Source organism: Meriones unguiculatus, chromosome 1 (genome assembly GCF_030254825.1).
Source record: "Meriones unguiculatus strain TT.TT164.6M chromosome 1, Bangor_MerUng_6.1, whole genome shotgun sequence".
NCBI classification, from domain to species: Eukaryota; Metazoa; Chordata; class Mammalia; order Rodentia; family Muridae; genus Meriones; species Meriones unguiculatus.
This window is the reverse complement of record NC_083349.1, coordinates 70,882,610-70,899,380: the sequence shown is the minus strand read 5'-3', so window position 1 is coordinate 70,899,380 and position 16,771 is coordinate 70,882,610.

Below are 16,771 nucleotides of genomic sequence, written 5' to 3'. Positions count from 1 at the left end.
GGGTGCAGCGAGTGGCGAGGTGGATCTGAGTCGCACACGCTGTCAACACCCACATCTAACTAAGTGGAGGCCCTGTGCTGTGCGCGCCTGTTCCATTATTGCCACAGAGAATTGTTTTCACTTCAGGGCAGAGAAATGGCAGCTCACAGAGGTTGATTCGCCTGGCATTCCACGGCCAGGTAGCACCGGCATGGGACTTGTAACCCAGCACCTTAGTTCCCTTCCTGCTGCTGGGACAGAAGCCACTTGGAGGAGGAAGGGCTTATTTTAGCTCTCCATTCAAGGTACAGCCCACCAGGGCAGGAGCAGCCACCGCAGCTGGCCTCCTTGCAGGAAGAACCCGGCATGGTGGGTGAGAGCAAGCTTGCTGCAGGCCTCCCTCCTTCCCGTACATTCAGCCTAGGGCCCGACCTGTGCAATAGTGCTGCCCGAGCTCAGGATGGGGCTTCCTGCCTCGATTAACTCCACCAAACAATCTCTCGCAGGCAGGCCCCTTGCCCAGGTAATTCTCCCCTTTGCCAAGCTGATAGTTAACACCAGCTCTCAACCCAGAGACTCCAGAGGAAGCTCTCCAAAAGTGCAGCCTCTTCTCATTTTTTGAAAGTTTATTTATTTGAAATTGAGAGAAAAGGTCAGCTGGCACTATAGAGCTCACGTGTGGGGCTAGGAGTGTAGATCATTGGTAGAGCACATGCCTGGCATGTTTGAGGCGCAGGGTTGGATCTCTAGCACCACAGACGTGCGCGCGCGCGCACACACACACACACACACACACACGCACGCGCATGCACATGTGCACACACTGAATGCTATGCAGTCTGCAATATGAATTTCTCTTGATGCTCCTCTTTTATAAGAGCCTTTTTTATAAGGACATTTTCTATGACCATTTGAGACTGCTCCCCAGAAGTTAGTAGATTCTCTGCTAGGCACTTCCTCTCTTCAACTGTTGCCATATCACGGCTTTTCCTCAAATTCCCGCAGAAGCCACAGCTGTGCCCTTTTAATGCTTGTAGGGTTTCTGTCCCAAGTCTGTGACAATGCATAAGAAATGATCCTTACTGGGAGGCCTGCTGGCTGGAAATATTCTCCACAGGAGGTGCACTTCCTGCCCTCCCCCCGGGCCCCAGGCCCCAGGCCCCAGGCCCACTGGCTGTATAGGATGTAAGGCAGTTGGCAGAAGTTTCCATGCATGAGTCAGGAACCAGCCTCTGCATCCCCGTCCCCTCGGGGGGGCCTCAGATGTACCCTAAGCCCTGCTGCTTTGTTTGACCTTGAGGGAGAATGCCACAGTGTCCCCACAGTTCTGCAAGAATAAGGGACCCATTCTCAACCCCCCTTAAAGGCCTGAAGATGAGGCCCTAGAGACCCTGGACAACCCTTTTTGGGTCACCCCTTGAGAGCTAATGGTGAGATGGCTGGCATTCTCCAAAGGCTGTGTAGGCACCTAAAGCTCCTTGCTCCTGGCTTTGGGGTCTCAGTTCAGACAGAGACATCAGAGCATCCTAATTTAACTACCAGCTACGCATAGCTTGGGAGCTGAGCACAGAGTCATAATTGGAGTTGCTGAGGAGGAAGAAACAGAGGAGGGTGTGCAGGGAGGGGGCAGCCAGAGACAGGCGGCTCTGCTGCTTCTCTAAGAAGCAGAGGAAAGAGGCGCCCACACACAGACCCAGAGCATGGAGCCAAGATCCCCGGAGGTGAGGACACCTAGGAGATAGTGGGAGGAGGGGGAGGAACACAGAGGCTGTCGGCCCAGAGGTGGAGCTGTCAGGATGGGGTGCTCACCTGTCACAGGACAGGTGGATTCAGTCAGGAAGAAGGGATGGCTGCTGTGGTGGTCAGCTGCCCAGTGCTTCGACAAGCACCCGAGGAGGTCGACTCAAATGAGTTGTGGATTCGCTTGGGCTCGCGGTTTTGGTGCAAGACTCACCTGGGCTGGTGATGTTCAGCTTGCAGGAAGTAGAGAAATTCTTGCCTTGTGAGAATTAGAAGGAGGAGCAGCAGGGAAGGGTGGGGACAAGATGGCTCCTTCAGAGCCACGCCCTATGGCCCACCTTTTCCACCCAAACTCCAGCCCCTACCGACTCAGCTGTGGATCTACACATGAGTTAGTGGATTGACAAGGTTGAGGCCTCCTCGCCTGTTGGTGCCAAATGCACAGGACCAGCATTAAACACACAGCACACGAGTCTTTGGGGATAGTTAATTCATTTGTTTTATTTTTGTTTGTGTTTGTTTATTTATTTATTTATTTACTTACTTAATGCATCTAAGCAGAGGCAGACCATGCATGCTGAGTCCAGAGGACGACTTTCAGGTGCTGATTCTCTCATTCTCCAGGGTGGGTTCTTGGTGGCAAGAGCCTTTACCTGCTGAACCACCTCACTGGCCCTTTGGGGATATTTTATATCCAAACCACAGAAGTTCATCTCGAGGGATCCATGCCCTGATACTTAGAATGCTCCAGTTCCCAGAAACCAACAGTAAAAAGACTAACAGCTCAACAGAAACTGAGCAAAGACCATCAACAGGGAGCTCCCAGGGGAAACTGCCCTTAAGCTCCGTCTCCACGAAAGAACTTGGAGAACACAGGTCCATTTCTCACCCTCCTTGAAGCACTCCACTCACGCTCTTTCCTTTTTTGAGACTGGGAATCGTGCCACGGAACTCTGGCTGGTCTGGAGTTCACTGTGTCAACGAGGCTAGGCTCAGGCTCATGGGGATTCTCCTGCCTCTGCCCTCAGCTTCTGGAATTGCATGCCTGCATGGTGACATCGGGGTACCACTTTGGCTTTAAGCCAGCAGCCTCCCTGGTTTGCTCTCCTTATCTCGGGTGCTGGCCCCCTGTGCTGGCCACCCTCCCTTTGGAGTCCGTAGTCCTCAGGGGTCCAATCCAGGGTCTCTTTCCATTTTTGTAATCTTGGTTGCTCACTTTACCCATCCCCAGCACCATAAAAAGATTGTTTTTATTATGTTAGTTATGTTTGGGGGTACGGGCACATGAACTTGGGTACCCACAAAGGTCAGAGAGGTCAGATCCCCCTGGAGCTGGGTCATGGGCAGTTGTGAGCTGCCTGATGTGGGTGCTAGGAATCAAACCCAGGTCCTTAGGAAGAGCAGTGTGTGCTCCTGACCACTGAGCCATGTCCCCAACCCTCCCAAAACTTTCTTTTTTAAAAAAAAATTATTTTTCCTTCTTCCAATGTCCATCCTGTTTGTCTTTTTGAGTGAGGATTGATCCTCCTACCCAGGGTCCTCCTTCTTGCTTGCTTGTTTTAGGTGTACAGATTTCTGTAGGTTCATCATATATTATATGTCTAGTGTCCACTTATAAGTGAGTATATACTGTGTGTGTCTTTCTGCTTATGGGATTCCTCACTCAGGATGATCTTTTCCAGTTCCCACCATTTGCCTGCAAGTTTCATGATTTCCTTGTTTTTAATTGCTGAGTAGTATTCCATTGTGTAAAACTACCACAATTTCTGTATCCATTCCTCCATTGAGGGACATCTGGGTTGTTTCCAGGTTCTGGCTATTACGAATAAAGCTGCTACGAACATGGTTAACAAATGTCCTTATTCTCTACTTGAGCATATTTTGGATATATGCCTAGGCATGGTATAGCTGGATTTTGAGGAAGCATTATTCCTAGTTGTCTGAGAAAGCACCTGACAGGAGCTTACCACAGAGGGCCTCTGAAAGACTCTACCCAGCACGGTATCAAAGCAGATGCTGAGATGCATAACCAAACTTTGGGCAGAGTGCAGGGAATCTTATGAAAGAAGGGGAACCTTACTAAGGTCTTCTTAGGAAGACCTGGAGAGGGCAGGAGCTCCACAAAGAGGGGAACAGTACCAAAATATCTGGGCCCAGGGGTCTTTTCTGAGGTTGATACTCCAACCAAGGACCATTCATGGATATTACCTAGAACTCTCTCTCAGATGTAGCACATGGCAGCTCAGTGTCCAAGTGGGTTCCCTAGAAATGGGAACAGGGACTGTCTCTAACATGAACTCTGTGGCTGGCTCTTTGACCATCTCCTCCTGAGGGGGGAGCAGTCTTACCAGGCCACAGAGGAGGACAATGCAGCCAGTCCTGATGAGACCTGATAAACTAGGGTCAGATGGAAGGGGAGGAGGACCTCCCCTATCAGAGGACTTGGAGGGGTGCATGGGAAGAGAAGAGAGAGGGAGGGTGGAATTGGGAGGGAATGAGGGAGGGCACTACAGCTGGATGCAAATTGAACAAACAGTTATTAATATAAAAAAATAAAAAATTAAAATAAAAATTTATTTTAAATTCCATGTGTATGTATGCCAGCAGCCTCTGCACTCTCTGTGGCATAGCTGTTGCCTTCATTCATGCCCTTTCCTGGTGAAAAAACAAAATGGGAAAAAGAGCTTCCTCAAGCCCAACATAGGGCTGCTGATCACAGTCTGAAGGCCGTTCCCTCTTCATCTAGTCACCTCCTCTACTGCCTACAGTGTGACACTGTGTGTGGCTGGTAGAGCTCCTCTATGTGAGCCAGGATGAAGGGGGAAGGGCACCAACATTTAGACCACAGTCTGGTTATGATTAACCCAACAGATTTTTAAAAGACATTTTAAAAATTTACCGTGTGTGTGTGTGTGTGTGTGTGTGTGTGTGTGTGCACGCGCGTACGTGTGGATGTGTATTTGGGCACACATATGCCATGATATAGAGTCAGAACATCTGAGGGAGTTAGCTGTCTCCTTCCATAGTGTGAGCCTTGAGGGCTGAGGTCGGATCCTTGGGTTTGGTGACAGCTGTCCTTGCCCACCAGGCCATAGGCTCCAGCTCAAGCTACAGCGTCAGATCACTCTCCTGAGTGTATGGAACTTCTTAACCCGTGATCTCTCCATTCTGTCAGAGGCAGACTCTCTGCAGCCGGCCCATTGCAGTTCTGGGCCTGCCTGTCCCAGTCTCGCTTTGTCTGAGGGACCTGGGTCACACGGGTCACCTCTCCCATCTGCAAGCTGAACTTTGGCAAGTTGCCACAGCCTTAGGTCCCGCCCCCCTCCCCCGCTCTGAGCCTGGAGAGCAGGTTGTAAGTGTTCAATCAGCCGTGGCTTTAGCATTCAACCACAGGTGCCCCCCCGCCCCGCCACTTTCCTCACCGGGCACAGCGCTCCAGCCATGGCTCATATTTCTCCCCAGTTCAGAGATCTCGGACAGGTTCTGCCATCCCCAGCAGGCTGTGTCTGATGCTTTAATCCAAACGCATGAAAAGCCGCCTCTCCATTTCATATTTTTCTGTGAAAAGTGAGAAGCGCATATTGATCTAAAATCAGGAAACACTGTTGTTTTATATGTCTGTCTTCATGTCTATATGAGCTCGGTTGGTCCCTTCATCAGATGTGGTTGCTCAGAACTTTGAAGAGTCACCAGATTTTCTGCCTTTCCCTGGAGCAGTGGTTCTCCACCTTCTTAATACTGTGACCCTCTAACGTAGTTTCTCATGTTGTGGTGAACCCCCAACCGTAAAATTATTCTTGTTGCTACTTCGTAACTGTAATTTTGCTACTGTTTATAAATTGTAATATAAATATCTAAGTGACCTCTATGAAAGGGTCATTCAACTCCTAAAGGGGTGATGACCCACAGGTTGAGAAGCACTGTCCTAGCACTCATGCCACCAGGTTTTGAGAACTCAAAGACAAATATGTGTATACGTATGTATGAAGAGATAATACAAGCATATAGTCAATTGTTACAGAAATTAGAACCGCAAGCTCTCTGTGGACAGAGCCTTAGTTTTGACTCATCTGGGTATTTCTACTTTGGTGGCTGGGAACTATCAGAATGCCTTACTCATGCTTTAAATAAACATTTATTTAATTGAATTGTTAGCCAGTGCATGTAGGAACAAGCTGGACCTACATGCTTTGTCTCTTATGAATAGAATAAAAATAGTCTGTGTAATTTATCAGATTATCTGATCAAAGGCTTTGTTCTTTCCCTAGAGAGAGGGTGATGAAGAGGTCATTTGTAAGTAGCTAATTCTTTTCCACATTTAGTGGCTTAGCACCCTTTGGATGGGTGGATAACAGCTTAGTTTGGAAGTTCATACCCATCTTTTTCTGGTTTTCACTTACGAAAGATGCTTGAAATACTTCAGCAGGGGCAGGTCCAGGGAGGGTGGGGCCAGCCCACATTCCCGGCCTCCCAAGCAGGCACTCCACTCTTGGGGGCTGCAGTCACCCTCAGAGTGGGTTTGCTTGCCTCTTGCCACACTCTGCGGGAAGAGTGTAATTACGGGGAGAGCAACTCCATCTAACAATCCCCAGTTCCCGGGAGGTCAGCAAAGGGGACTGCACAGTACTGTTTTTGTCTCAGTCCCATTGATAGGAAAGGAGGGTGGGGTGAGGCAAACCAGCTTTGAGAATTTTCACCTTTTTTCAGATGTGAGCCAAAAATGCCTGTTGCATTTTTAATGAGTGTGCTCATCCTGCAGCAGCTTTCCTGAAGCACCTTCTACTTGTGTTAAAGTTTGTACAAATTAGGTTAGTTCCCATCTAAAAGGAACATGTCATATATATATATATATATATATATATATATATATATATATATATATAAAACAAAAACAAAAAGAAAAAAAGCAAAAAGAAACCTGTAGAAGCCAACAGTTGTCAACAGGCAAAGCTTTGTGTCCCTGGAGGACATCTTCTGGGTCTTGGAAGCAGAGCTGGCTGTCAAACCTGGGACACCAGGCTCGGTGTAGCCCTGCTTCCCTAACATGCGAGGCCGTGGCTTTGTGCCTCGGAGCTAAGCACACGCAAACAAGCACCGAGTGAGACTGGCAGCCAGTGGGTAAAGGGCAGAGATGCCGTTCACCACCCCACCAGGTGCCCCCAAAAGAACTATCTAGTCCTAAATGTTAATAAGTGTTGAGGTTGCAAACCCCAGTAGTAGACATGTGAAGTAAAGCACAAAAATTGTTTTGTTTTTAATGTGGATTTAAGAAATGCATTTGTGGTCTCCATAAGCGATTAGAGGCATTGGGCGAATTTTTGCTGGCCCCAGGTGTCAGTCATTACAATCCTACCAGGCGTCAGAACAGGCTAGCGAGATGGAGAAGGAACCGTGAGGTCATAGAGATGATGAAATCATCCTGATTTCAGGCTGGGGAGATGGCTCACAGGCAGGAGTGCTGGCTAAGTAAGCATGAGGACCTGAGTTCAAATCTTCAGTGCCCACATGAAAGGCTGGTCACACCAGCCTTTAACCACAGCTTGTGGTGGGAGGCAGAGGCAGGGGGGGATTACTGGGCTTGCTGGTCACCTGCCTAGCCTCAGGTTCAATGAGACGCCCTGTCCTAAGGAACTAAGACAGAGGGTAATAGAGCAGGTCACCTGAGGTCCTCTGACCTGTGTGACCACTTGCCACACATGCAAACACACCAGTCACCCCCAACACACACATACAACAGTCACTCCCACACAAACGATGCACATACACCAATCAACACCCAAACGATGCACATATACCAATCAATACCCAATACACACACATGTGCATACACCCCGAAACACACACACCAATCACCCTCTACACACACACAATCACACAAACACACAAAACCATTATGATTTTGACATCAGAGTCTACACTCTATAAAAACCAAAATAGCAACAACAAGAAGCAAACTCTATCCATCCCCAGCAGTCAGCTCTTCAGATTGAAGACATGAACTTGGTTCTATGATTGAGAAATCATTTCCTAAGGCCAGAAACAGCTTGGAGTTCAGAGACAAGGTATATCCAAAGACAAAAAAAAAAGAGGAACCATTCAGTCAGTGCAGAGAAATTATTGCATCATTTCCTTGTATGTGGTTCAGGTTAAAAATAACCTCTAATCCAAGTGGCAAGTCCACTGTCCTGTCAAAGAGAATTAGGAGTTACCGCACGCCCAGGTTGTAGGGTGGGAGGGAGTAATTCCTGGAGGAAGAAATGTCTGGCTGGGCTCTCCATCAGAACTCTGAGTTTCCGCCTCGAGAGTTTGTGAGGAGGCGAGCCTGGAGGCCCAGAAATGCACCCGTGGTGGGGTGGCTGTCCTGGGGTGGCCAGCACTGCTGGGTTCTTTTGTTCTGTCTTGGGTAGCCTGCTGCAGAGAGAGTGGGAACCACAAGCACTGGGCCAGGTGGCGACACAGCAAAGGCTGATGTTAGCCGGTGGAGCTCAGAACCTCGTGAGCTCCTTGGCAGCCAGCGACACATGGGAAGCAAGAGCAGACATGTCCTTTGCAGGGTGGAGGCTGTGTGTTTGCTATGTGTTAGCAGGGTGGCAGTTGTGTCTTTCTTTGCAGAGTGGCGGCTGTGGCTTAAAGGGGACGCAAAAGGACAGCTCTGGTCAGACAAAGACAGTTTCTTGTCCCAGATTTACTGCAGCCTTGGCCAGGGGGCAGCCTCCTCCTCCTCCTCCTCCTCCTCTTCCTCCTCCTCCTTTCCACTATGTTAAGACAATAGCAGCCCCACCCATGAAGTCCGGAGGGAGTGCTGTGAATGTGCCTCACAGTCTGTCGCTCACACAACAGAACCTCAAAGTGGAACATCTGCAGAGCCTGCCGTGTCCTTCCACCTTGCACAGTAGGTCTGAGCTTTGGAATTCAGGCTGCGCCTTATTGCTCGGAAGCTATCAGCCAGCCTCAGCCCTTTCAGAGTGTGTGGAAATTTGCATACTGTGGTAATCAGTACTCCAAGATTCACGAAGATTTTTTTCCTGAGGTCACCTTGTGTTGAAGTGGGAAAAAATCTGACCTTGGGAGTCTTTTCCCTCCCTCCTCAGAACCACAATCATTGGGCATTACTCTCAGCACATGAGCATAGCGCAATGTCCCATGTAACATGTAGACATGAACACGAGAAACTCCGGTGTCCTTAGAATAGCCCAGCCCGCGTGGTGGCCGACAGAACACTGGCCCTGCCAGTTCCAGGTTCAATTCACTTGCTCCGTTCATGTCCTCAGGCACCACGTGCCAGGTTTGGAGATGCAGTTATTGCACATTTTGACATTAAAAATGTTTGTGTGTGTTATATGCATTTGCATGTTCGTGTGTGTGTGTGTGTGTGTGTGTGTGTGTGTGTGTGTGTGTAGGTACATATAGAGGCCAGAGGCTAACCTTGTGTGTATCCCTCAGTCTCTACCCAGCTTAGTTTTGGAGATGGGTCTCTGATGGAGCCTGAAGCTCACTGATTGGTGAGACCCTTTGGACTGTGAGTTCCAGGGTCTGTCTCTCTCTTTTGAGGTAACAGACGTGCACGCTTTCTCTCTCTCTCTCTCTCTCTCTCTCTCTCTCTCTCTCTCTCTCTCTCTCGATGCTGGCGATCTAAACTCTGGTCCTCATGCTCATATGGCAAGAATCTACTCATGAACACCTCCACAACCTAGAGACCCAAATATTCACCACAGGATGAAAATAATATTCCTTGTTTCTTGGAACTATACTGTGAAATGAATGAGCTAATGTATATGAGGACTTTGCATGCTGCATGGGATTTGATGTGTGCTTAATTAAAATAGTCTTTGCTATTTTTTTATCCTGGATATTTTCTGCTAAAAGCACAGCGTCTCTAAGCGACATTGTGCCATCAGTGACAACAGCAGACACGTCACAAAGCTATAAAGATCCAATATCCATCTCAGCAAAAGGAACACAGTCAGTATTGGCCGGATGACCAAAGTGTTTGTGAGGCCCTTGCCAGGTAAAGTTAAATCATGCTTACCTCCTAGTGAGACCTATAACCTATAACCTATAACCACGGTTGCTGTTAGAGAAAAGGCTCATGAAGAGCATGACATCATTTGGTCTGCAGGCTGAGGAGATTTGGTCAGCAGAAGTATGCGGTAGCTCCCGGGAGATGCTGGGAAGACAGCCAGTAACTTCTGACCTACAAGCAGCGAAGAAACGCTGGGAACTGAAAAGTCTCTTATCACATTTAATAGAAAAAGCAAAACCTTGTGCATTAGAGCCAGAGTCTCTAAGCAGAGTGAGATGCGAAGAAGAGCTCTCGGCTGCCGAGCCGAGCAGCTGGCCAAGAGCTTTCCGCATGTGCTACAGGTGAAGCAGGGAGCTTTGCCTGAGTATCCTCGGCAGCTTGTCTGCAGAGCAGATGGGTAGCAGCAACCAGTGAAAATGCCTGCACTTTGTATAGTTTGGGAACAAGGTGATTTCACATACTGGAACTCACAAGTGAGGAGACCGATTGGTCCATCCATCCATCCATCCATCCATTTCTGTCCATTCATTCACCCATCCACACAGACACTCACTGCACGCCCCTCTTTGCCGGGCTCAGCTGGAGGTCAAAGCCGTAGAGAGCCTCTGGCCTCACAAAGTGTGGGGTGGGGGGAGCGGTAGACACGGTCAGGAAGCTGGGATGCTTAAAATCCACTGTTGAACACGGATTGGACGGACTTTAGAAAATACAGTGTGCAATCACAGTAGAAATTACAGTAGCAATCCAGACGCGCAGACTCCACGCATGCGCTTCCGTTTTGAATTGGAGGGTGAGGAACTTCTAGCCTGCCTGCCGCGATTTGGGAAAGCGGCTGCACTGACTGGGTGGCTCTTGTCTTTTTAGCCCACGGCCACCATCTCGAGGGAAGACGGCTCGAGGCCTCTGAGGGAGCCAGTGCTCCCACAGGCTGTCTGCACTGCAGGTGCAGAAGGGCTGGTGACTGTGTGCTTCGTCACTGACAGTCCCATGGAGAGAATGCAGGGCTCACACTCGCTTTCAGCCACAGAGCGGGCTGGACGGCGGCCATCTATGTCTGCTTTCCCTTCCGATGTGTGGACAGGGGCTGGTCAGAAGTATAATTGTAAAATAAACATTCCGAATACATTTTTAAAACACAAGTGTAATTCCCAGGTTGGTAGCAAGTTGCTATGTATTGCTCATTTTCTGTCTAAATTTTGTGCTTATTGCCAAAGATTCAATCAGAACTTTTTTTAACTGTGCAGAAGCTTCATGTTGTTAAAACAACAGCACTAACAAACATGCTCCACGAAACAACAGCACCCACATGCAGCAGCTGCCCCAGCTCAGCCGCAGCCGTGCCTGTCTGCTTCGGGAGCTGGTGAAATTGAAGTCTTCACACTTACAACTTTTACCTACTTGGACTCGGTGTGTGATTTTGACAGAAGCTAACGAGAGCTAAATACTGCTGTTTTGCCCTCCTGCTTTGGATGGAAGGTGTTCTGGAGGTGGGGTAAGAAAGCTGTCACTGTACACCCTGTCACCTTTCAATACCTCAGCCATGGTGAACAGGGTGTTCCCTCCGGGCTTCGCTATCCATCATTCATTCTCATGTAGCCATTGTCCCCCAGCAGATGAGACTCAATCAAATCAACAAGTATTTACAGGGCTTGCTGTGAACCTCCCACAGTTCCAGGGCCCTGCTTGGAATGGGAGGCAGGACCGCCTGAGATGCGTTCCCTCATTACAAACAGCCACGGCCAGTCCTTAAAACGCTGTCTGCCTTGATCGCTCACTTTGAATAGTCCTGTGATTTTAAGCTACAAGGTTAAATATCATAACTGCTTTTGTACTTGCAGACTAAAATGAGCCTTGCAGGGGAGTCGGAGCAGAAGCCCACAGGCTTCTCGTGCTGCTCTTTTTGTTTTGTCTTTGCAATTGCTGTTGATTTGGGACAGCTGAGAAAGGACAGTACATCCTGTCTGCCTATGGGTGCAGAGAAAGGGCTTCATGGAAATTTTTCCTCCCTGGTGTCTCCATGGCTGAGCTTGTGGGCAAAGGACCAGCCGGGCCCTGCTTGCCCATTACGTTCTGCTGCCTCGGAAGAAGCAAGCTGAGGCTGACCGGGGGCAGGCAGGCAAGCCGACACTCGATGTTCCACCCATCTTCCTAGAAAAGGGGAAATGTCGTGTTATATAAGAGTCTGATTTCGTGAGAAACCCAGACCCTTTTTGTTGTAAGTAAAGCCAGAGCTAAGGGTTGGAATGGCAGGATTCTGCACCCAGGCTGGAGTGCGGGAGCACTGAGAGCTCCTCTGAAGTATCATTCATACGCTGTGAGATTGTAGGTGCACACACAACTCAAGTTTTGGTGATTTTTGACAGTTGTGTAACCATCACTACAATCTAGGTTTTAGAAGATTCCAATGCCACCCCCAGCCCCACCCCTGCACTTTCCTGCCTCTGTCATTCAAAGTCAAACCTCCTCCAACTCTCTGAGCCAGGAAGCCATTGTTTTGCTTTTAGTCTAGAAATGGTGTAAGAATAGAATGCTAAAACAGGCTGTGCTTTGTGCCCCGCTTCTTTCACTTAGCAAACAGCCTTCAGTGTTCATTCATACTTGTCCTTTTATCCTCTCCTTACTGCTGTGCTGGACGGGCCATGTTGTTAAGCCAACCATTAGCTGGGTGTGCTGGTTCTAGTTTTTACTGTAATACCTACTGTCCCTGATGACTGTACTACATGGCACTAATGTTTAATTGAGACTATACCCACCACAGATTCTCTGCACCATCTCTGAAAACCTCAGACATTAGGGTTGTGCAATACAAAGTGTATCTGAAAGCAGGAAGTTGCCACGTGTGTATCTCAGCTAGTCAAGGCTGGCTGCAGCTAAACACAGGTGAATTTGACTCATTTATTTATTTTGGAAACAATGTCTTGCCATGTAGCCTTGGCTGGCCCCGGAACTCTCCGTGTAGACCAGGCTGATCTAAATTCAGAGATCTCCCTGCCTCTACCTCCCAAGAGCTGCAATTAAAGGGATGCACCACCATGCAGTTATAACCTGGCAGGTATATTTGAAATAGTGCCTAAACTTACCCTCAGGCTATGTAGGAAACATACACAAATGAAGTGGGCCCCGTTCCCCGCTTATCTCCACATATGCAGTCAAACGTTCAGAAATGAAACCTAAATAAAAACTATTTGGATTCTGAGCATTTTGAAAATGGCCAACCTGTAGAGAAAACAGAGAAATTCCATAACTTACCTAAGCACACAAAGCCAGTACATGGTGGAGCTGAAATTCTAACTGATGTCCCCAGAGGGTGTAAAGTTGGCAGGACTGACTGAGAAGCCATTGGCTACATCAGCTGGGGATGTAGAGATAGTGAGGTGTCACCTCTGAGCAGAGGAGTTCATGGTACCATGCTTGTGAAAACAGAAGCCCAGGAGTCACCAACAGTTCATCAGCCAAGCGCTGGAGGACCGCTCTGCAAGGGAGGATTCTGAGAGCAGAGACTGTTGCCAGAAGATGTCCACTCTGTCTGGTGGGCGAGAGGCACTGAGCATCTGGCCAGGGAAAGAAGTGCTGGGAAGGGAGAGAAGAATGGGGAGTCCGTGGGAGGAAGCAAGAGTGGCCTAGGAGGCTGGCTGTTTGGGCGTCAAAGAACACATCATATTTAGTCTCATGGAGGCTGACAAGAGTGACCCCTCTTGGGGCCATCCAAGGCAAGCATATCAGAAAAGTTTCCTATGACACCCCCATTCTATTTAGGGGATCCCTTGATGCCTTCTGGATGCTTGCCGTGGCAGAGTTGGCTAGAAGTTTATTTCTCTGGGTGTCCTGAACTCACTACTGAGTATGACGATCCTGCTCTCTGCCACATTTCTCCCCATTGCACTGAAGCTATTTTGGAGCCTGTGATTCTCCTAGTTTCGGTCCAAGTTACAGGGTGCTGGCTGTGGTGTGGTCCAACCCCTGCAATCTGTTCCCCATCTGCCATGGCTTCCACAGTTTAGCCTAAGGGATCTTGAGTGAAGCCGTGCCGGCTGGTGATTCACACTGCCAGCGTGCTGGCTGGTGACTCACACTGCCAGCTCGGCCCCCAGCGTCCCTCAGAATGCAGGCGCGGATTCCGAAGAGGCGGGGCCCGGCTGAGGAGAGCCCAGTGCCGGATTTGGACAGCTCTGCGCGCCTCTGCACGCTTCCCTCTGCCATTACCTAGCACCCCGTTAGTTGTGGGAACGTGGTGAAATGTTTAAAATACCCCGTGAGTGGGGAGGACCAGGACATTTCAAGCTAAGACACTTATAAGTGTCTCTAGGATTGGGATCTGTCCCGGCTCTGAGACCTTTCACTGATGACAACAGCACTTGGAGTGAGCCTGGCTGTCTGTGAGACCCAAGGAAGGTGATTCCACCATCTCCAGTTTCCTGCGAGGGAAATGGGGACTGAATTCACAGATCCAGGGATGGAGTGATGGCTCAGTGGTTACAGAGGACACAGACTTGGTTCCGGGCACCCACATGGCTGCTCACAACTGTCTACAGTTCCTGTTCCAGGGAGATCTGATGCCCTCTTCTGATATGTGAGCCCCAGGCACACATGTGGTAACACACATATACCTACAGGAAAACACCATACACATATAGTAAAAAATACGTTTTTTTTTTTTTTTTTTTTTTAAAGGAAAGGAAGAAATCACTGCCTCCTGATGTGGGTGTCAGCCAACAGTGGCTGAACACTCAGAGCTAACACGGACAATCTCCTACCATCTCCTTGCTCCTTATTTTTGTTTGTTTTGGGGTGGGGAACCCTCACATCCTGAGGACAACTTGGCTATAAATGTGGCATCTAGAGTGTTGTATTGGGCTTGTTTTCTGCAACATAGGACAAACTGATATCAAAGTGCTGTATGTCAACCGCCCCTTCAAGTAAGGTGGGGGTGTGGGTACCCAGTGAGCAGGTGTGAAGCAAGATGGAGTTGTGGGGTACCCAGTGAGCAGGTGTGAACAGGGCCCCACATTGCTGGAATCCTAGGATCCACTGGTAGGTGACAGACACAGCCCTTCAGTCAGTGTCGGGCACATAATTTCTGCCAGTCGCTCCCTCCATCTTCCCAGTGAAACGTCTTGCACAGCTTGGGGTCTGCAATGGTGGGATCTACAGTCACACAGATTCTGCCTTCAGAGAAAGACTCAGCTTGAACTGCTCCTGTCTGGACAAGTTTCCTGTCTCCCTGAGCTTCCTAACAGGCTACTTCTCTGGGAGCAACAGGAGTCAATAAACTTTGGATATTTTAAAACTGTGGTAAAATATGGATGAGGCAAATTTTCTATTTTAGAGGCGTTCGAGTGCTTGTTCGGTGCCTTCATCAAGTCCATTAAGAACCAAGTGTCATTAGGAACACTTGCCCGGCTATGTGGTCATCACTCCATCCCACTCCAGAATGTTCTGATCTCCCCAAACTGAAGCAGAATCCATTAGGCACCACAACTCCACCCCAAGCGCTGGTGCCACCACTTTTCGTTCTTTCTGTGAATTCGAGTTAGCGAGTTTGTTATTAGTGAATTGTTTATTGCTCATCTTTCTGTTGCTCTAACAAACTCCCTAACAGAAACTAACTTGAAAGAGGAAGAGTCGACTCTGACACAGTTTCGGAGGTCTTGGTCCATGCTCGTCCCTTGGGTCTGGAGAGAGGCAGAACGTGGCTATAGCTGCGTGCATCATGGTGCGGACACAGGAGGGCGGGAAAGGGCCTGCTGAGGATAACTCATCTCCAAGGTAACCACTGGTGCCTACTTCCTCCGACAAGGCCATGCTTCTCAAAGCATCTTCATCTTCCAAAGCCCATAGCAGTGAGGTAAGGGCCTTCATGACCAAACTTCCCAACTTTAAACTGTTGCACCAGGCATGCGACATCAGCCTGTGGAAGATATTTTTGACCCAAGCCATTTTCTCCCTCCATTTAGCTGCTGTGAACAATCTCACAAGCCACGAGGGTATACACGTCACACTGTGTCTGTGTCAGGGAGCAGAGATAGTGTAAGCCATCTTCTTCCTTTGTGTCAGCCTGAGACCGGCAGAACACACCCGCGCACTGGGGTGGGTCTTTCTACTTCAGCTAGCCTACAGAGTGATCCCTCCCACACCAGAGGCTTCTTTCTGAGGTGATGCTAGATCCTGTCAGGCTGGCCAGCAGCATGAACCTCTGCATTAGCTCCTTTTCTGTCACTGTGGTAAAACGCCATGCCCAAAGGCAGCTTCAGGAAGACGGGGTTTGATTCTGCTGTGGTTCCAAAGGAGTTAAGAGTCCATCAAGGCATGGGTAAGGCATGGCATGGCATCAAGAGCAGGAAGCTGGATAGCAGGATTTACACACACACCCAGGAATCCGAGAGAGAAAGATACAAGAAAGTTACTCCAGTGACTGGTGCTCTCCGCAGAGCTGATTGAATCCGGATGTGCTCCCCACCTCTGAGGACAAACTCTGATTGAGGACACAGAGTAGCCTGGGTCTAGTGGGAGCAAGTGGAGAAGTGGAGGAGGCTGTCAACCCTGGAGGCCCTCCCCCCAGCAGGGCTGCAAACAGTAACTGAGGGCCAAGGCTCCACGCAGAGCTTGTCTCAATGTTCCTCACAAAAGCCACTGCTTGTAGGTGCCGAGTAATGGGAGTGGGACACCACGGGTGTGACCCTTCACAGCTGTGACCTTTGTGGTCCTTCATTTTGGGAATGGACACGGATGACCAGGTGCGTTTCTCTTTTTGTGAGAGCTGATGTGAATAGCATTTATATGGTTTTATCCAAAGATCAGAGCGGGCTCAGGAGTCATGCAAGAGGGATGGTGAGAAAATCCTTGACTTATTCGGGACTTGTTTTTCAGATAACCCACCACACAGACTCTCATCCTAATCACAAGGGACTGTTGCTTATTGTCCTCACTTTAGACCATCAGATGACGGTGAAAATTCCTTATTCTTGTGTATTTGAGTTCCGTGAAAGCTGACTCCTCCAGCTGTGTGCATACTTGCAACGCATTTGGGGT